The 22,788-nt window shown below is 43.0% G+C and overlaps 1 protein-coding gene across 9 annotated transcripts in view; it reads right to left on the bottom strand.

The window, feature by feature from the left end:
* Positions 1 to 22,788, bottom strand: part of ERG (ETS transcription factor ERG) — a 277,144-nt gene that overhangs the window by 67,055 nt on the left and 187,301 nt on the right. The window contains exon 1 of one of the 9 annotated variants that reach the window (XM_007183775.3): positions 1,207 to 1,226. The exons of the other annotated variants lie outside the window; for them this stretch is intronic. The gene's annotated coding sequence lies outside the window, so the exon portion shown is untranslated. Of the gene's footprint in view, positions 1 to 1,206; positions 1,227 to 22,788 lie in introns of those variants that run through there. 9 annotated transcript variants of the gene reach the window in all.

The raw sequence follows: 22,788 nt of genomic DNA on the forward strand, positions 1-22,788 counted from the left end.
TGGGCGTGGTAAAATGTTGAAACTAAGAAAGTCTTAAAGAATGATCAGCTCTCTTTCACAGCTGGAGCCAGTGAAGCATACAGAGGGAAATGATCCTTACGTTGTTTTCAAAAATCCAGAGGACGGCCAGAACTAGGTGTCCAGAGAACAGGATTCCCAAATTGACCCTCAGTTTCCTCAAGTCTTAGGTGCCTCAAATAGTTATGAAAAACAAATGGAAAAACTAAGTGGAACAAGCATGTTAAGATTATGGTCATGCTTTAGAAAAAAAAATTCTTATAGAAGTCTTTGGTATCACAATACACTTTAAGAAGCCAAGGTCATCTTAAATCAATAGTCTGCCTTTCCCCCCCCCCCACATGTAACCAATCAGAATCTGGAACACCACATAACTGCTTACACTGCGATGAATAAGACATCTTTTAGCCACATTCTCTTGACTCATAAACAGCTGATCCATCACATAATAAACCAGGTTATCTGGGTAAGCGCTTCATATGCAGTATCCCTTTAAATCTTATGACACTGATGTTAAGATACACCTTTTTTCACGTTTTACGAGCTCTGAAACCTGGATGCATCTCACCATCGATGGCATGTCGTGGGTTACTGGCAGCATTTCTTCTCCTTTGATGGCCGGTAAAATAATGGCTCGTTTTATCATCAGTGACATCTTAATTTTATGAAATACAGTCCTGACAGTAGTCTTATAAGGTCAGGTGTCATTCCTGCTCACAGGTGAGAAAGCAGGATTGGGAAGAAGAGTAATGTCAACATGAGGACAAGGTAGCAGCAGCGTTCGTGTCGGGGAGTGGAATCACTCCCTGAGGCTGTACACTCGCCACTCTGGGTGTGACGCGGAGAAAGAACAGATTGGGCTGATGGAGGTCAGATGCACAGTGCTTCACTGCCTTGTCACAGCTGTGGAAAGAGCAGAGCTGACAGCGCAGATAAGAGATGGAACCACCTAGAAAGAGAGAGGCTGGTGGAGGGAAGAGGTGGGAGAAGGCTGAGGGGATAAAATGCCCAGAATCCCAGGACTTCGATGGAATTAAAGGATCAGGAGAGTAAGTGGAAAGCCTGTTGGAAACTAGGAGGGAAATTCCTAAGTACAACACGCTCTCTTATGAGGCTAAAGGCTATGCAGCAATAGGTCCCAGATACATTTAATTAGTCTTTCTTACTTAATAGTTTAAATCAACAAACCTGTTCTTTTCATTGGTTAATCAGATAATTCAGACCCAAATTGATGGCCGTGTATTGGGGTGTGCTCATTGCAGGTGGTTGCCTGGCTTCTCAATCAATACTGCAAGGGAAGAATAGGGCAGGTAGGAACACCATTTATAAATATGTTAGAGCCAGTGCACGTGGTGGCCTTCAATGGATGTCTGCAGACCTAATGATACTGGAAAACTATTTATTAGGCTGTCTCAAGCCCAGTTGTTTATAGCTTCTCTTCAAGGCAGAGTGCATGCAGTAGATGCTTCTGGAAAGTCTACTCCTAATCACATTTAGAGGAGAAAAAAGCAACACAAATAGAATAGACAACGTCTCTAGGAAAGACCTCCACTCCATGTGCCCAACAAAAGGCCAATCCTTCCAGAATTTTATTCTCAACGTGTATATTTTTGCATTCAAATATTGCCAACATCTCATGGGACGAGAAACTTCCTCTAACCGGTATCTTTTAATTACAACACAAAAAAAGCCAAACATTTTGAGTTAAAAGATGCCTTGTCAGGCTGAGTGGGAATCATTTTGCCCCGTCTTGATATTATTTTCTTTCCTTAATTCTTCAGTGGAGGAAACATTAAAATCATATATTAAATGCAGCATCTAGCTTTGTGCTCACGTTTTTCTCATTTAACACATTGCTATTTTAGTCCTTCAAAAATATAAAAATCTTGGATTAACCTCAAAGGAAAAATGTATGTAGTCAAATGAAGTCCATCTAAAGAGAGTGTTTCCCCAATGTGGTATCGCTTCAGTATCAAACACGTTTACAACTGCAGTACCAGCCCAGTGCTAAGAGAATGAAACCCAGGACTGTTGCAGAGATACAGACATACAAATATATTCATATACATGCATACACATACATATTCATACACATATATATGCATGTTCACACACACATACACATATACATACATATACATAGTCATACACACATATGTGAATTTCCATATACATGCCTATACATACATACACACTTAAATATATTCATATACATATATTCACACACATACATGCATATTCATATGTACATGCACATACATATGTACATACATGCATACATAAACATAGACATATATTCATACACATACATATTCATACACACATGCATATTCATATACATACAGACACATATAGTCATACACATATTCATACACACATATTCAAATATACACATACACACATACATATTTGTACACACATGCATATTCATATACACACACATATTTACATACACATACATATTCATACACACATACATGTATATTCATATACATACATATACATATATGTGCATATTTACATACATGCATACCTATTCATATAGACATTTACATACACACATAATACACATATATATATCCATCTATCTCTCCATCCTTACTATCTTTGCTCATCGAGCACTTTAGAGGACCTGTACACAGTCCTTATTGGTCAGCAGACCCCCTAGGGAAGATGTTGCCTAAATGATGTAGAAAACCAGGATTCTTCCCTTTTTGCCTTGATTTATTTCTTTCTCAAACTCGAAGGTGTTTTCCTCCCCTCAGCAAATCCCTTCAAGAAAAGACTGATCTGGAAACCAGTCTCCTTATGACCTTCAGACGAATTTCCCTGCTCTGAACTCACCGGATTTCTCCTTGGCTCTGAGCAGCGTAGCCAGTCCTGGGAATTCTCTTGCTCACATACTTCTCCCCAACTGCTGCCTTTATGAAGATATGAGCATTTCCAGGGCAGGATTGTGTGTGTGTGTGTGTGTGTGTGTGTGTGTGTGTGTGTGTCCCTAGCATCCAAATAGCTTCTTAACATCACATTTTGTTGATGCTCCTATTAACCACAGAACTAAGTCATGAAATTATATGAAAGCCCCATCATAATGCTATAGGTCCAAAAACTTTTTTCACATCAGAACAAAGGAAAATATACTTGTGAGATGAAGTGTGCACCCAGTGACCAGGAGTTTGGAAGCTAATCGCCCTGGCACTATATCCTCAGTCATATGATCCTGGAACACATTATTGCAGGGTTTTACCTGAAATCTACGTAGGCTTGAACTAGGGACTCTGCGTCGTTAGGCAACATATGAAATAAATAAGACTTACTAGAAAATGAACATTAGCAAAGCAAGGAGAGAAGCATTCAATGGCTAAGCACAAATCCTAGAACTCTTGCGGAGATTGGAGCATTGTAGAAAAATGTCAAGGAGAGAATAGTTAGGTTCCACATAAGGAGAACTATATTTAAATGAACCTCAAAAAATTAGAAACCCAACAAACATAATTTTAAAACAACCCTTCTGTTTACTTTCTCAGTTCTATGCAGATGCTCTTTGAAACATTTGAAAGGAGGGTGAGATAGGAATATTCAGCCTGGCAATCAGAGGGTACAAGGGTTCAGGCATGCAAGATGAGTTAAGTCCCTGGGTTCTATAGCACAGCATCCTGCTATAGTTAACAATTCTGTATCATATACTCACAAATTTGCTAAGAGAGTAGATCTTATGTTAAGTGTTCTTATCACAAAAAATATATAAAATAAAGAGGGAAGGAGGAAGCTTTCGTAGGTGATGGATATGTTTATGGCATTGATTGTGGTGATGGTTTCATATGTAGATACTTATCTCCAAACTCATTAAGTTATAAACATTAAATACTGTACAGCTTTTTAGTATGTCAATCAAGCCTCAGTAAAGTCATTTTTGAAAAAACAAAAGAAACAATGTATAAGTGATGTTAATAGCTTCTTTGTTTTCCTACAAAGAAACACATTTTCCCCCCATAGGCTTCTTTCCTTCTTTAGAGATGAATAAAAAAGTGTAAAAACATGTGTGGAAACATCCTGTTTGTGTGTTTTAAGTCGGAATGAGTGCAAAGAATGCAGTCACTACCCCCTTCAGATCCTTCTGCACCCTCTTGGTTTTGTGGGGGGCGGATTCTACTCCTGACTTTCCATACTTGTTCGTGTTTTTCTAATCACTGCCATCACGTGACACTCAGAGAATATTCATCAAAAGCCTTCATCTTATTTGTATCTCATTTGAAATAATTCATTTGAGATGAAAAGATGATCTGCTTTTCACTTTGATCACCAAATTTAGGATAAACAATGGAGATGCACCAAAATGTCGTAGACAGCACGGTAGAGCATGGTGGCACTGGATTGGGGCTCCAAAGACCTGAGGTGGAAGCTGCCCTTGGTCACTGGGTCACCCTGGGACTTCCACAACCCCACTCTGCTCCAAATTTAGTCCCACATGAGCTGCTGAGGGCTTGTTACAGATGCAGAGTCTGCGTGTCTGCAGCCCTGCTGAATCAGAATCCATTTCATAACATCATCCCCAGGTGAACCTGGCACACTCGCATATTCAAGTTTAAGTCCTGCTGCCTTATCCTTGCTTGAGTCTCAATTTCTTCAACTATGAAGGTGATGTTGATAACAGCTGCCCCAATCCCAACCAGGGCTCCCAATGGGCCAAATGAGCTAGTGTATGTAAAAGGTTTTATAAGCCTTAATGTTGCATTTCAACTATTATCCCATCCTAGAAAGTTGATGTGACTGACCCAAGTTCTCCACGTGGTTCAAGACAATGGTTTGGACTATCCGTTTCAAGTCCTATTCTTCTAACAAGCCACATGCCAGGAAAAGTATATCGTCTCTTGTATGCCATTAGTCACTCATTCTTTGTTAAGTACTAAATTTAAAAGTCAGATATCTTTATCTAACATGGGGAGAAAGATGAGCTGGCATCTTTGCTTTTATTGTCGAGAGCATTTAGTCCAACGTGATTTAGCCTTTATGGCTCCCGGTCCAGTTTGTACATGGGTTTTTGGTTGCAATTCTACATTAGTTTTGTTGGATGTCAATTAAATGTAAGTTTTGTGTGGGAAGGGATCTGGATTCCCTGTTGAAAACTGTGGCCTCAACAGCTGGTACGTTCCCTGGCATGCTGTTGTTCTCTATAAAATGAGTGGATGAATGGATGAATAGATGAAGGGATGAATGGATGAATGAATACACCACGTTCTCATAACACAATTCCCATTCGTTTCCCTAAAACTGCACACGGCACACAGCTGATGTTCCTCAAACTCCCCAAAAAAGTCTTCTCTTCCAGGATGTGGGATCCATGATGCTTTTCATCTTAACTTTCCCTAAAACCTCATGAGATTTTTAACAAACTTGGACAAGGAAGTGATTCTATGACAGTCTTGCTAAGAAGCTCACGGAACTCTTTTACTCTTCTGATTTCTGAAGCTCACTCGCCCAGGCTGGGCTGCAAGTGATTCAGGTTCCAAGAGGCACAGAGGACCCTCAGAAGGGCACCGCCACACCCACAGGGTGACAAAGTCATTGGCAGTTTTCCTCTATTGGAACAGCCCTCTCTAAACCCCAAGGGAGAGATGGTACATCATACCGCTCACCTCCAGGAGCTCCATGAAAACAGGCAGCTCTGTGCTTGGCCTTTTCAAAACATACATTCAGACGCTAAAAATACAGTGCACTGCACATCTGGAATGTGTCTCACCCATGAATCTCTGACACATGGATTCACTGTTTTCGAGAAAATTCCAAGAATTTTATTCATGAGAAAATTTTGGCACACTGGGAAACGCTGGCAAGCAGAAGATAGCAGCAGCAGATGTGCTGGCCTCCGCCCCCAGGCCTGCGGCTGGTTCAGCCCCGTTGCATCAGGTACCTATCTCGTGCCTTCAAACTTCCAACTCAAACTTCCCCGTAAAAGAGGGAGGCCTTAAGTTTATTAAGTGATGCGGTCCCCCCCACGTGGGTGCACAGTACCAGACGCGCTCTGCAAGTGTCGGGATGGGCACGTGGGAATTTAAAAGGAGCAACAGGAACGCAGGGTGACTGGTGTGAGATGCAGCTGCTCCTCCCTGTGCTTCGTGCCCTGCCGCCACGGCCTCCTCATCTGTTAGATGAGGGTCTGGTCTCCTGATGTTTCCTGAGGTCCCTCCTTGCATCAAGATGAAATCTATTGTATTTAACTAGTGACATTCTCTTCCTGCCGGGGCCAAACCACAGGCCCCACCTTCTCCATCTTTGAGCAGCTACGTGCCTAAGGGGAAAACCTATCACCTGGGGAGCTGCCGAAAGTTCCTACGAGTTCAGGTTCAAAGTGAACTGTGGGCTCTTTCCAGGCTGCCCTGGGTTTTAATTTCCTCTGGATAACTTCTTCCACGCTCGTGGTGGGAGGGCAGTCAAGACTCTGAGAGCTCATTTCATGTCTTCAACTGCCATTAGGACCTAATCTCCTGCACGGGAACTCTGGGTCTGTTCAGAAAACACATCAGCAACAATAAAATACAGAAAGTCTTACAGAGACTGGGCCTCTCGTAGGGGGAGGGAGCATATGTAAGAAGCCCTCACTTTTCCCAAGGTGCTCCAGGGACCTCCTTCCTCTCCCTTCCATCCTCATTCCCAAGTAACTGTTGTCAAGGGCCACGCAACGTATAAAGCAGACACGAACACGAACATTTTCTTTTTCTTAGACGCCAGCTCCCACTGTGGAAGGAGCCGAGAGCTCACCCACGGTGAGGGTCCAGCCCTGCCAACTCTCACTTCGGCTCCACGAATGATGACGCCTCTGTCCCTGGCGCTGGGAGGCTAAGCCTGTGCTTTGCACCAGATCTTCCAGCACATAAATCCGTGCTGGCGGCTGCGCAGGAAGGGGACCCAGGAGCTAGGGTATCATGCCCTTTGTTCCCGCTCTGCGCTGAGCTCAATCTCCGCCTATCATGTAGTTCAGGGCACGAGGGAGGGCCCCGTCATCAGAACACTTTTCATGCACCAACAAGCTGGTTGCCAGCGAGACCTGATTTTTACAACTCTGGGAGTGTTGATCTCAAAACCTAATACGTTTGAATTATGCACTGTAAACTCGTCCAACAATTTCAAACTACGCATACATATATCATACGCAACGAGGCTCTCCTGAGCCCCTCTGTAAATTGGTCTCTTTAAAAATCTGTAGATCCGTTCCTACCAAAACCACTCTAACCTGCAGAAAAGCTTGGTGGCCTGAAGATCTTCATGATATCTACCCCAGGGTCTAAACTTCGGTTTTTAGATTGCCTCTTTACTTGTACCTCTTTACTTATTACGCTGAATCCCCAGGGAGGAAGCAGAACCATGAATGTCCATGTCTACCCACCTTTTCCAGGAGAAAGAGGAAGTTTCCAGGGCTCAGAACTGTGTGCAGTGTCATGTACATGTACAGGCACCAAGAGAGCTGCTGGACAGGTGAGGGGTCTGTGCAGATGTATCTCCTTTCCGAGGGGGTGGAGTTTCCTGTCACCCACCCATCTAATTTGCATAATGAGCCTTATGGGGTGGGGTCACATGGGGCACACCTACTTAAAAGGGCAACTTACTTAGTACAAAAGATGATTTGCTGTCCTGTCTTCTAGTCCGGTAGACTTGCACTGATCACTATTTGCAAGCACAGGGACACTTTAATTTAAAAATTAAAACAAGGTGTAAAGAACTGTGAATCAGAACCTTGCTTTTCAAGGTCTGATCCTTGGACCAGCAGCACCAGCATCACCTGGGACTTTGTCAGAAAAGCAGAATCCCAGGCCCCACCCCAGAGCTACTGAATCAAAACCCTATTCAACAAGATTCACAAGGCGAATGGCAGGCACATTTAAGTGTGGAGAACTGGGTGAGAAGGTGGTAAGTTTCCCAAAAGAAAGAAAAGGCAGGGTTGGGTGAGGAGGAGGAGGAGGAGAGGGCAGACTACTGTTTTTAATTAGAGTAGTCAGGGAGGTCTTCTTGGAGGAGGCGAGCCCTGAGCAAACTTGAAGGAGGCCCAGCGATAACAGAACAAGGCCAGAGGTGGTTTGAGGGTGGGTTTGAGGGTGGAACACAGGGATCAGGAACAGCCAAGGAGGAAGTATTGTCACAGGAGAGGAGGGGCAGGAAGTGCTAGCAGTGGACAAGGAGGTGAGCAAGTTGAGGCTGGGGGTCGTTGGCAGGACCTGGGCGGTACTGGGAGTGAAATGGGAGCCTCTCTAGATGTCTTGGCTAAAAGCCCAGGGATTGTCTTCTTTCCTAAGATATACTAATATTTTCCACCTCGTATGGGCTCTGCAAAGAAAATACTTTCTATCTTTTGAGTTTTATTATTTTCTTTTTTTTTAACTTCTTATTTTATACTGGAGTACAGCCGATTAACAATGTTGTGATAGTTTGAGGTGCACAGCAAAGGGACTCAGCCCTACATATACTTGTATCCCCTCCCATCCAGGCTACCCCATAACACTGAGCAGAGTTCCCTGTGCTATACAGTGAGTTTTATTATTGGGTTGGCCAAAATGTTCGTTCGGTTTTAAGTAAAAATAAAAGACATTTTTCATTTTCACCAAGAATTGTATTGAACATTGGATTCACTAACACAACGAACTTTCTGGCCAGCCCAATATTTTCCAAGCTCAATGTGACTTGCATGCATGTATCGTGCCCACCACGTGCACACCAAAAGCCACACCTCACAAAATGTTACGGCCATCCTTTGCTCCCCACGCAATGGGGGATCCTGTTCGTCATCATACAGAGACACTGTGGGAATTCAGAATATGTGTTTTTCATTCAGAGAGCCTGTAAATGGCCATGACCGCTGTTAAAAGGTTTTGCACAGACAGGAAATACCTCCCTGAGGCTCCTCTGCCCCCACCACTCTAACGGGCAGCCTCAGGGAGCCCTACCTCTGGAATCAAGAGGAAACACAGCACCAAAGGGATCCCCTGCTCCGAAGTCAGCTGTGTGAGGCCCGCAGGTTGTGGCAGCTCTGGTGGCAAATGACAGGCCAGAACATCACTTCCTGCTGCCCCCACCCCCGCCATGCTGGACTGAAAGTTTCAGGGCTTGAGCAGGGATGCAGATGACCAGGTATGTCCTCTTTAAACACAATGATAAGCTTGCTTCAGGAAGGAGGCATTTAGAAGAACTGTTTATTGTCCTTGCCGGTGGAGAACCCTAATTCTCCGAGCTCTATCTGGTGGAAAGTGCCTCCTGGTTAATAAAGGGCGACTTCCCTTCTGCTGCGGAATTTTCTCAAGTCATCAACATAGGCCTCGTAGCCATCTCCGAATCCAATCTCAACATTCAGTGTATAGTCCGTGTATTAGTTTTCTAGGGCTGCGAAGCCAAATACCACAGACTAGGGGGGCTTAACCAACAGAAACTCATTCTCTCACAGCTCTGGAGGCCAGAAATCCAAAATCAAAGTGTGGGCAGGGTTGGTTCCTTCTGAGGGCCATGAGCTGCTCCAGGCCTCCCTCCCTAGCTTGTAGATGGCTGTCTTCTCCCAGGGCCTTCACAAAGTCTTCCCTCTATGCATGTCCATATCTGCGTCCAAATTTCCCCTTTTTATAAGGACATGGCCATATTGGTGTCAGGCCCCACCTCACGAACTCATCTGGATTACCTCTGTAAAGACCTGATCTCCAAACACGATCACATTCTGAGGTTCTGGGGGTTAGGACTCCCACATATGAATTTAGGGGCACACAATTCAACCCTTAACAGGGCAGAGCATGTGTCCATTTTCTTCGGGGGGCTGCTGTGTGGCTTGTGGGATCCTAGTTCCCCGATCAGGGATTGAACTGGGGCCCCAGCAGTGAAAGCGCAGAGTCCTAACCACTGGACCACCAGGGAATCCCAAGAGAATGTGTCCATTTAATTCACTGCCTAGCACAGTGCCAGGTACCAGAATAAGAACAATAAGTCAGTGGTTCTCAAAGTGTGTTCCAGGAACCCCCTGGGGTCCCAAGACCCTTCCAGGGAATCTGCTGCTCGACAGTTTTCACGACGTGCTAGGACATTATTTGCATCTTCCCGGCTCATCCTCTCACAGGTGAAATTTTCCAGAAGCTACAGGACATGTGATAGTACAACAGATTGACTGCAGGGGCAGATATGAGAATCCAGCTATCAGCTGTTAAGCCAGACATTGAAGAGATTTGCAAAAATGTAAAACAATGTGACTCTTCTTACTAAATATCTTTTTGGAAAATAGAGTGATTTTTCATAGCCATGTGTTATTTAAATTAACATATAATGGGTTTATTACTGTTATTTTGAAATGAATTCATTAATAAATATTTTAAGAACATCTCAATTTTTATTTCTAATTCAGTAAACATCAACAGATACAACCCATATCAACCACTGCCCTTTAGTGTCCTGAGGCATTTTTCAGGGTGTCAAGGATACTGAGACCACAAGTTTGAGGACCACTGCTGTTCAGAGGTAAACTGGCTAGGACCTAATCTTTCTTCTCTGAAGTAACCCACAGTCTTAGGGTGATAAGACGCTTTATAAGGAACATATTTTTAGTAGCTAAGTGCCACAAAAAAGGAAGTTTGTTGGCCATCCCCTTAGGTTGACAACAGAGAGTTCTCATTAAGAAAAAAAGAAAAGCTGATCTCGACCTAGTGATGTGTTCAATTTGGAACATAAGAACTTAAAACACCAAGAGTTGGAGGGATCAGCATTTTTTTGCATCTCAACTGATCTGCCAAGTGTTGGCCCCAGACCCCTTAACACTGGACAGAATCTACTAAAGAAGCAGGTTGCTCACCCCCGCCTAGCTACAAACTACCTACAAACATCTATTTCCAGCTGAGCCTTCTTGAAAGTGGCGTGCCTCTTGGCAAAACGAGAGGAGGTCCATGAGGGACCCCAGACCAGCAGGAAATCAGCGGAGACTGAAGACCACCTGCCCACTACCAAGCTGGCTGTGCTTTGGATCCGAGCCAGCTTGGGAAACTGGTCCTGCGGGCGAGGGGCTGCAGGGCCCAGGCAGACTCCCTGCCCATCCCCCAGCGACCCCATTTTGGCACACCTGGTGCATCTCTGGATGCACAGGTGGCACTCTTCAATTAATGCTAAGGACCACTCTCCTTTTTTTTTTTTTTAATGACCAGGTTGTTTTAATTTTTAAACTTGTCTCTTATACTTGGGAGATCCTCCCTGTTTATATCCTTGCTAGGGACTGCACATAGCTATCTCATTTTAAAACCATTTCTCCAAGGTATCTGATTCAAATGACAAGTAGTTGGGTACCCACCATGTGCAAAGCAACTAGGGTGGGCACTGGCGGTAGTGATATAAGATGGATCATCCTCAAAGTCTATTATTCTAGACAGACTGTAATCACTTTAATAGAAGGACAAAACACCTGGGAGAACAGAAGATGCATCAGGACTGGGGGAATGCAGGCTCCACGAGGGCAGGGGTGTGTTTTTCAGTGATGTTTCACCAGTGTCTGTAAAAGTGACACACACACACTGAGTATCTATTGCATAAATTCTTAGTATGTAGGTGCTAAGTGTGGTGCTGAGTTTGTCTACTGCTTGGATGATGGAGGGAGGAAGGAAAGTAGGAAGGAGGAAAGGAAAGAATGAGGGGAGGGAGGGAGAGATACTCTCCCTTCTCTATTGGAACAAAAATCCTACTGTGTCACTCTCCTGCCCTAAAATAAAATCCGATCGATTTCCCAACATCTTCTGGCCCCTAGAAACTCATACATCCTGCAAAGAGGGGTCTACAGTTTGTTATTCTTGTAAACTATTTCTGCATTCACTTGTTAGTGACCTGAGCAATGAAGATAACTTCCGATCAACCAGAAGAGGCAGGTTAACTTGGCAAGGCACGACCTACATCATTTTGACTTGGTGGGAAAATCCTCCTATTCTACTAATTCAAGAAACATTTGGATGGGCTGCTGGGAATCAGGATTCAATCTTGGGATTCAAGTCACTTGAGTTAAGGACCTTGTTCTTTATCTGGATGAGGTCCCACTTTGTAGTTAAGAGAAAGACCAGACAAATGAAAGCAGAAAAAAACATATCACAGCTCAAGTTCATGAGCAAGAACACATTACTGTAGAATTCTTGTGCTACAAATGTTTCCAAGGAAATAAGCACACTCCCGGCATGTGCACTGGAGGGAATGAACTGGCTTCTTGTGCTGTTGCCCCGAACAACCCTCTCTCCTCCAAGCTGGCCCCAGATCTTCTATACATGATACTGTTTCCCAACAAGCAGTCGGACATCAAAATGTGAAATCAGAAACACACATTTTGGGCTTCCCTGGTGGTGCAGTTGTTGAGAATCTGCCTGCCAATGCAGGGGACACGGGTTCGAGCCCTGGTCTGGGAAGATCCCACATGCTGTGGAGCAACTGGGCCCGTGAGCCACAACTACTGAGCCTGCGCATCTGGAGCCTGTGCTCCGCAACAAGAGAGGCCGCGATAGTGAGAGGCCCGCACACCGCGATGAAGAGTGGCCCCCGCTTGCCGCAACTTGAGAAAGCCCTCGCACAGAAAAACTAAGACCTAACACAGCCAAAAAATAAATAAATTAAAAACAAAACAAAACAAAACAAAACACACATTTTCTAGTTATGAAGAACCTAGGGACAGGACAGGAATAAAGACGCAGATGTAGAGAATGGACTTGAGGATACGGGGAGGGGGAAGGGTAAGCTGGGACGAAGTAAGAGAGTGGTATGAACATAAATACACTACCAAATGTAAAATAGATAGCTAGTGGGAAGCAGCTGCATAGCACAGGGAGATCAGCTCGGTGCTTTGTGACCACCTAGAGGGGTGGGATAAGGAGGGTGGGAGGGAGACACAAGAGAGAGGAGATATGGGGATATATGTATATGTATAACTGATTCACTTTGTTATACAGCGGAAACTTAACACACCATTGTAAAGCAATTATACTGCAAAAAAGATGTTAAAAAAAAAAAAGAAACACACATTTTCAAAGAACAAGTGCGTTATACTAACAAGTTAGATGCAGCGGGGCAGGTGTATCTGTGGGGTTGGAGGAGCAGGGGAGGAAGGAGTTCAGGAGGAAGTGTGTTGAGATTTGAGACGTGAAAATAAGAAGAAGGAACCCCCAACAGGCACACAGAGACGGGTTCTGTAACTGACAATGTGCTCTCATCAAATCGCCACCTTCAAAGGACTTGGATCTGAGGCCAGATAGAAATCCATTAATTTGCACCTTGACTTTAGGGCTTCCAAGAATTACTCAGTAGTTACCATCTCACGGCTCAAACAGGGGAAAAGCAGTACATATGCAAATCACACAATCACTTGGTTAATTCCAAGTGAAATCTGCATACCAAAAAAAAAAAGTTTGCTTTCCTGGCAGGTGATGTAGAAATCAGCCTGGTTAACAAAATGTAAAGCACACTTGCAGTGTGTGTGTGCCAGTGTGTCATCCATGACCACGGGCCACATGCACGCCCAACACGAGTCAGTCATGCCGTGGCCTGTCACCCACTCTGGGAGGTACTGGAATCTTTATCTTTCTCCCTCCAGCTTCCTGCCGTCTTAAAACATCTCACTGGCCATCAGCCAATGATCTGCAGCTGGGTGCAGAAAGGGGGAAAAGGTGAAACTCCTCCTCTCCATCCACATCGGGACTTATCTGTGCTTCAGGGGAAAGGTCTGTTGGTGGAGAGCCAGGGATAGCCTGTGTGTGGATGAGATTTGTTCTTTACGTGCATCTGTACCTTCCTCATCCCCCACTGGTCAGTTCATCAGCAGTGCTTCTCTCCTAACTGGGAATGGTCCACCTGCCTGACTTCTTCTCTCCCGTTGGCCTGTTAAGATGCTCTGAAGCTCTGGGCAATGGAAAACACAAGTGCTTCCCTGGATATGGAGGTGGAGGGGGTGGAAATTGGGGTTAACATGGCAAGGATACTGTGAACTTAATTGTTTTCTAAAAGCAAAAATTAAATTTGAGACAAGCAAAGCTTTGCAAAATTCCCATAGCATTGGCCTCAGTTCCTAAAGACTTTTTTCACAAGAATCACGGAACGACTTTGAAGTTCTGGCCACCCTAATCAGCACAGTTAATGATGCTAAAACATACACCACAGCAGAGGCAGGGATGCAACATTCTAGATTTCCCTTTGTCAACTGTAGCTCAAAGGGAGCCTTGCAGAGTCTTTGGTTCACTTCACACCCCATGAAGCCACCCCAAATAAACCAGCTCTCTGGACAAATGCAGGGTCCTCACGAAGAAAATGTGACGTGAAGACCACACCCCCAGGCCCTTGTCCAATCAGATCATAGCTCCCCGAGACCTCTGATGGAACTGAAGTTTCCATTATAGAAGCTTTTCTACCAAGAATAGTTTCAGTCAGAGAATCTAAGAAATCTGTGAAGTTCAACCTCCTCTTCAGACTTTGGACATACTTGTTTTTAATATTATACTTCTCACTCATGAACTAATTGATTCACTCATCAAACATGTGCTGACTCATTACTTTGTGCTGTGCACTGTGATACAATTTCAACATCTCTTACGAGAAGATCTAACAGTTCTATCCACCTGCCATTTGTATGCTGTTATTTTATTAAAAAATCAGCCACAAATGCTCATACGCGTCATCTTTGTGAGCTGGGCTCTATTGCTTTGGAAGATCCTGCCGTCCTAGAAAAATGAATGACTACATATGAACATAATTAATTGCATCTTCCCCCCAGAATCATTTTATTTTATTGCTCTGGGCTATTCTCTTTCTTTTTAGGATATATTGTGAAATGTTTCCTTTTAATATCTTTTAGGCAATATTAATTTGTAAGAGACACATTTTATGACAAATTATTTTTCATGTTTATTTTCAACTAAACTGAGTGAAAAACTGAATTTATAGGCAGCTTGTAAGTATGTCTTGCTTTTACTTGAAAAAGGAAATGTGTACAGGCTTATGTTTGTGTTAGTAAGGCAACATTGGGGTAGGAATTATAACTTCTTATATTCCCTCCTGCTGTACGGCGTATGTGCACATACACAATCTCATTTGGATCTAATATAATCTTTATACATTATGGGTATTAACACTTGAAATATCTGGTACAAAGATTTCCCCAGGAATTTGTCTTTTTAATTTTATCATGTGTATTGCATACAGATGTTTACAATTTGTGAACAACTTGATTGCATAACCATGGTTTATTTGTCTGTCTCAGGCTATTAAACTGTATGCTCTAGGAGGGCAGGGAGGTATCAAATTCACTTCTGTATCCCCAGGCACGGAATGAATGCAGCCCTCCTTGGTTACTTAACCTCTCTGTAGCTGTGTCCTTAGCTGTGAAATGTGGATAATGACTGCCCCTGTCTTATCTGTTCTGATCAACAAAACACTTAATACAATGTCTGGCATATAATAAGTACTGTATAAGTGTTCTCCACTATTACTGTGGTTGTTATTTAGAGTTGATTGAATGAAAATTCCTGTAGGTGAGCTAACTTGCACAAGTGAATGTGATGGATAACTGGCAGAAAGAAAGGAATATCGGGGATTCTCTATCCTGGTCCATAGCTTTGTCTAGTCTACCAAAGTTGTAGGATTTTTTCTCAAAATTATTTCTATTCATACAGTAGAAAAAGTCTCTTTTCCTGTCACAATTCCAATGACCTTACCCAATACACATTGGACATTAACATGCTGGTTAGCTGAGGGGATCCAGAAATAGTAAAACCTGTCCTCACTCTACAGTGCTGTCTCTTTTCTACCACATATACATCTCATAATTACATTTGTCAAACAGCTTCCTAAGCAAAACCTTGTACCAGGAACCAAATGAAATTGACCCAGCTTTCAGAACCTAAAAAAAGGAAAAATGAAAAGTATAATCCACTTTGTCACCATTAAATTCTATTTGTTTCTTTGCCTAAGAGTCTATTAAAATCCCCCCACAGTGACAGTAGAATAGTCTACACCAAGTACAAACAAGAAAGGCTAAAGTGGAAGACGCTTTGTAAACTGTCTCGTAAGACTGGACGACGAGCTAGTCAAGGCGATGCTATTGGCAAACCTGCAGAAATTGATGCTGCTTCTCTGTACTCCAGGTAGAATACCCTGCATCCTATATCGACTCTCTGCTTTATATATTGAGCGTATATATTACAAGCTTATAATCAGCTTGTATACTCTGCTTTATATAGTGCAGCTTAGTTCACCATAGTGGAGGCCAGTGAACGATACATAAACATCAGAGAATTTTTTATAAATATGTTCATTTGTATGAAGGCTAAAATTAGATTATGAGATTCAGTGATGAAAGCGGGTAAACAGTTCCGTCACTTGATTGAAATATTAGAATAAGGGAAAACAAAGAAAGCTCTTACAGAAATGACTGCATCTGGGTTCTCAGCTAAAGGCAAAATGCCTCTTATCTCCAGGCAGGAGGCTGTTTGGGAATATGTGGAGCCTTTTGGGTTGTCATGGCCATGGAGGGAGCATCTGGCAGTCAGTGGGCAGAGCCGAGGACACCTTCAAAATATGGTTTAGTTCTACATAATCCAAGAAGACTGTTGGCCCAAAATTCCAACAGTGCCTCCTGTTGAGAAGGGCAATACCTACAGAGCTCATCAAAGGATGATAAATTTCTAGAATCATTAGAGGCCAAAGTCTCATTCTTTCTGGATATATCCAATCACATTAAGCCTTTATGCTTATCCCATCTTACTTCTCCGAGTAAACTGGCCACACCTTCATCATGAGTATTAAACCTAATTAAAGATCCTAAGCTGATAATAAAATTACTCAATGACCAAGCTATAATTAGTTTTCTACAAGTTAAAGAAAAAGAGTTTAGCATCATTGATTGTTTAATTTTGTTTAATTCCTCTTTTCCTGAATTTGAACATTAAGATAAAAAATTCTGAGAATTCATTAGCCTGAAAGAATGAATATGATTCAAAGCCCCATCTATCTGTTAATGAAGAAAATCAATTCCTTTTCTGATTACACTTGGAAATAGTAGTATTCAATAAACCTATTGAGGAAAAGAGGGATTGGGCTAGTTTTTCAATGTCTAAAAAGCACTTCATGTAAGCAGTATCATACGATATTTGTCTTTCTCTGTGTGACTTACTTCACTTAGTATGATAATCTCTAATTGCATCCATGTTGCTGCAAATGGCATTATTTCATTCTTTTTTATGGCTGAGTAGTATTCCATTGTACATATATACCACATCTTCTTTACTCATTCATCTGTCGATGGACATTTAGGTTGCTTCCATGTCTTGGTTATTGTAAATAGTCCTGCTATGAACATTGGGGTGCACGTATCTTTTTGAATTATAGTTTATATATATATATGTTCTATTGTATAGCACTGGAAACTATATTCAATATTTTGTAATAACCTATAAGGAAAAAGAATCTGAAAAAGAATCACTGTGCTGGACACCTGAAACTAACACAACACTGTAAATCAACTATACTTAAAAAAGAGAAAAAAGACAATAAAAAGCACCTCAGACCTAACAGGCTCAGAACAGATCACTTGATTCTCCTTCCAAAACCACCCTTCTCCCTATCATTCTCTTTTGCCTGCCTTCTTTGATTGCCTAGCATGTATGATTAGTGTAAAATGTACATTTGTGTATTTGATTATTATCTGAAACACTAGATACACAAGAATGTAAAACCCAGGAGAGCGAAGACTTGTTTTTCCAGAACCTGAACAACTCCCGGCAAATCCCAGGCACTGAATGTCTGTAGAATGAAGGCATGAATGACGTGAGGTACTATTACAGGCCACCTTCAGGTGCTCATATAACACACGATGTTCTAATGAGCTATGAAATGGATTAGCCATTATGCACAGTTGTTTACTGGATTATATGATGAGCGCTTTACAGTTTAATAAACACGTTTTGATCATCATCTCATTCGATCCTCTTAACCACTCCCTATTTGACAGAGGGGAGATTTCATGATATCTAGTTTATAGATAAATACATGGGTTGTGTTGCAAAAGTTTGCTTGTGAGTCTGTTGCCTGTGAACTTCTAACGCTCTGACCCTCCCATAGAGACGTGTCACCTTAGTGGTGAGTTTGGTGAGGCGCCCACGTAAGATGCTGCTGTCCGGTACCCCCTCTGAGCTAAGCAGCCTGTGCAGGGCCCCTCAGAGAGCTGGAGTCCTAAGATGCGGGGGATGCAACTGCCGCTCAGGAGGGAAAAGAAAGAAAATGAACGTTCTGAAAAAGGCATTCCTAAATCGCAGTGGCGGGGGGAGGAAAGAAGTCGCAGCTCCTAAGTTCGTTTCTCTTTTTCCTGAAGAAGGAAATGACTGCCCATGGGCCAGCCTTGAGCTCCGCGCTGCAAGACTATGTAAGTTTCTCTGCCAGGTCTTGGTGTGGACTGTTTCCATTTTGAAGAGCCCCCATAGGGTCCAAAGGAAATAAGTTTTGCAGCCCCATCTCCACTCTTGAACTGGGCTCCTTGTGCTGACCCCCCAGCGCCCTGCCTACAGACCCAGCACCAGGCAGAAAGCAGACACAGATGGGGAGCGGGGCTGGGGGGGCGGCCCAGGACCTGCACAACTGTCTCCTCCCTTCTGAGGTGGGATCTTGAAGTGTAGCATGTTTCCTGAGCACAGAACAGTCTACAAAAAAATGTACTGCAAAATGAAATGAAGGAAGTTCTCAACAAAGTAAAAAGAAAGAGGCCAAGATATGTCAAAAGGGCAGAGGAACCAATGAACTTACGATTGAGAGAGGCAGAGAGAAAGAGAGAGAGAGGGAGAGAAAGAAAGAAGGGGGGAGGGTCCAATGGCCAAAGCCTGGACAAGTTCAGCAACAAAATAAATAATGAGAGTACTGGATTATAACCCAAAGAATCAGATAAATATCAAATGCCTCTTCTGATCTAAATAAGTGATGGAATTAAGTGAATATATGGGGGAGAAGAGACAACTCTTCTTTACAGAAGAATCCCAAATACTAAACATAGAAGGAGTGAGGGAAATAGAAGACCACCCTCGGACTCACACAGTCCAAATTGCTGTAGGCAAGATGTACTGACGGGGCTCGAATTAGTGGGCGATACTTTAAGGAGAAACAGGATATCTGAATGTCCTCAAAGTATCTCCTTCAAAATATTTATTAATAACTGTTGTTACGTTCATGCACGTCCACAAAAATCTTTGATACTTCCCCCTCCAGGAGATGGAGCTTAATTCCCCTCCCCTTGAGTGTGGGCTGAACTTAGTAACTTGCTTCTAAGAAATAAAGCATGGAAAGGGGGAAAGCAGTGACCTTGTGGTGAAGAAAAATGGCAGACACCACCTTCACCAAGGGATACAGGTCAATATTTCCAGCAAGAAGACACAGCGATGTCATGCACCGCCCGCTGTGATGCAACGAGATGGGCGCGTAAGCTCTGTGGTATTTTCTTCCTAAGAATCTATAACCTCTGCCTCGGCATGACAAACCCCCAATGAGGGACACTGTACAAAATACCTGAGCAGTACTCTTCAGAAACATCAAGGTCATGAAAGACAAGGAAAGAACTTGAAACTGTCTTATATAAAGAGATATGACAAGAAAATGCAATGCAGCTTCCTAGATCAGAAAGGGAACATCAGCGGAAAATTGGGAGAATTTGGATAAAGTGTGCAGTTTTTTTAAAAGGAGGAGGTGGCAATTTTTTTTTCTATAAAGAGGCAGATAGTAAAAGTTTTTCTCTTTGTAGGCCATGTTCTCAACTTTGAAACTACTTAACCCTGCCCCTGTAGGGCAAAAGTGGCCCAAAACACACATCAGCAAATAGTCGTGACTATATTCCAGTAAAACTTACATACAAAAATGGGCAGTGGTGAACAAAATAATGCCATTTGCAGCAACATGGATGGACGTAGAGATTGTCATAGTGAGTGAAGTAAGTCAAACAAAGACAAATATATGATATCGCTTATATGTGGAATCTAAAAATATGGTCCAAACGAACTTATTTACAAAACAGAAATAGAGTCATAGATGTAGAAAATAAACTTATGGTTACCAGGAGGGAAGGGGGGAGGGATAAATTGGGAGACTGGGATTGACATATACACACTACTATATATAAAATAGTTAACTAATAAGGACCTACTGCAGAGCACAGGGAATTCTACTCAATACTCTGTAATAACCTACATGGGAAAAGAATCTAAAAAAGAGTGGATATATGTATGTGTATAACAGATTCACTTTGCTATACACCTGAAACTAACATTGTAAATCAACTATACTCCAATAAAAAATTTTTTTAAATGGGCAGTGGGTTGGATTTGGCCTTTGAGCTGAGTTTGCTGACTCCTAGACAGTAATACTGTACTGATGTTAGTTTCTCAGTTTTGACCATTGTGCCCTGGTTATGGAAAATGTTAACACAAGGGGAGGCCGAAGGGGATATGGGATCTCTCTGTACTATCTTTACAACTCTTCTATAAATTTAAAATTATCTCAAAAACTTTTTTAATAAAGTAGAAATAATTTGGGGATTGTGTGTCATTTTTAGATGGTCTTTGTTACCCTTACTCTATACCTTCTTTCCCTGGTGACTATATTTATTCAAGAAGTGGTCATATATACAGATCACATGCCACAATCATGGCCAATTCCAGGAACTTTCCTGTGTTTGTTCTGCACAGAATGAAAGACAGCGGGCTCATTACACCACGTGAGCGTTGGAAGAGGCAGCGGGAAGTACATCCTGAAATGAGGCTAAGCCTCAGGATGAATCCCCAAAGGGGGCTAATAGGGGTGACCTTGGATAGCGGTAGCCCCACTGTGCCTCTGCTCATAAAAATGGCTGGACAGATCCCATGGAAACCTAGGTCAGGGTGCCGTTTTTCAATAACCCAGCATAGCAAATGAACGAGCTCCCCATCTTCCACTCCAAACCCCTCCTAATAAAGATGAGAAGTTCTTTGCTACAGCGAAGGAGAATGACCAGGACTGGAATTCATACCTCTGGGCGCTGCTCCTTGTGTAATGGTGGTATTCAAACCATCCTATAGTCAAGGGGCCATTTTTTTAAGCACGTCTTAGGCAGGATGGGAATGAATAAAGAAAGCAGCCTCACAGTGAAATGACATTGGGGCTGGGCCTCGGAGGATGGGTAGGGCTTTGCCGGCACACGTGAGCACGGCCCGGAAGTCCCCACCACGTTGGAGAACCCTAAACATGGCCCCAGGGTTGCAGGTAGTGGAACACAGAGTGCCCTTGGGCTGAGACTCAAATGGGCCTGTCTGCCACGCCAAGCAGCGTGGCCTTTGTCACTTGTGATGGGGAGCTGGAAAGGGGTCTTCTGCAGGTGAGCAGCCAAGTCTGTGTTTTGGAAAGATGACACCAAAAGGGGGAGGGGGACCCACTGCAGGGCACGTACCACGCCCGTGATCCACGAGGATGAGCTGTGGGCCCACGTCCCGAGGCTCCAGGAGCAGCGGCCAGAGATGCAGGTGTTGGACCTTCTTAGCGGGAAGGAACGAGGTCCTGACCCTGGGGCTGCAGCCATTTCAGGGGGCTCTGAACCCATGAGCTGACACCTACAGGGAGCTGAATTTTCTCCCTCTGTGTGCACCCCAGGCTGCTCAGCATAAGTAAGGAGGTGCCAGTCGCCTCTGAGATGTACGTTCATAACTCAGACTTCGTAAGCCACAGGTACAACACAGGCACTAAAAGCACACTCTGTACTGAACTCAGCCACGTCGAGCAATTTCCCAAGTTTGATTTCCAATCACTTCAACCCCGTCTTGACATCACTCACACACTGTCTAGGCAGGCGAGGGTTGGGTGAAATCATTTATCTTTAGTAAATCCCTTAGTTTATCTTGTTCAGCTGTTCATTGTTCTTTGGGAGACTGAGCCCATTTTTTTTTTTATATGAACATGATGCTACACTTAATTCTATATATAAAAATCTTTCTCTCTCTCCTTTTTTGAAGAATACTTTAAATAAGAAAACAATTATTTTAGATACCAGCGAGCGGTGAAATTGTAATGATTCAAACTTAAGCCTATGTTGAAGTATGGGAAATTGCCTCAAGTTTGGGAGTGTTAAAAATTCAGGAGCATTTATAAATGCCAAGGAGGAAATATCTTTCACTTGGTGGCCAAGAGAAAATAGTCAAGGTGGGTGAGGGAGATGTAGTGTGGGGATATTATTACTTTGTGGAATGACATATTTAAATGTATGGTACAGATATTATTTTAAAGTTCACTTACATTCTGCCTATGTAAAGTGGGTGAGTTTGGATGTAAACAGGTATACTTATTTTATTTATATTTATTTATACATATATATGACATCAAAGGAGGAAGTAAGTTGGAAAGATAAGCCTAATGATTTCTTTCCTCAGATTGGCATGAGTGTGGGACTAAAGAAAAATGGTTAAAAGTTTGCTCATCAGTAAGTCTATCTTTCAAGGCCTTCCCATAAACAGCAGAGAAATCTGGGAGGGGCAGTTCTTGCCCACGTATGAGTCATCCATGGCGTAAGAGTTAAGACCCATTGCTGGTCCTGGAATCCACGGACAAAAATGGTCATGCCTGAGAATTTCCTCTGTCCTCTCAACCCTCCCCCCACCCAAGGCACTCACTGCTTGTGTATTCCTTAGAAGAATTCTCAAATGGAAAATGAAGAATTTATCAGGAGGAAAGCCAAGAAATAAGGCAGCACATGCAAACTCAAACACCATTCGGTGCAACCTTCACAGGTGCTCAGGA

The sequence above is a fragment of the Balaenoptera acutorostrata genome, chromosome 4, assembly GCF_949987535.1.
Source record: "Balaenoptera acutorostrata chromosome 4, mBalAcu1.1, whole genome shotgun sequence".
Classification (NCBI taxonomy): domain Eukaryota; kingdom Metazoa; phylum Chordata; class Mammalia; order Artiodactyla; family Balaenopteridae; genus Balaenoptera; species Balaenoptera acutorostrata.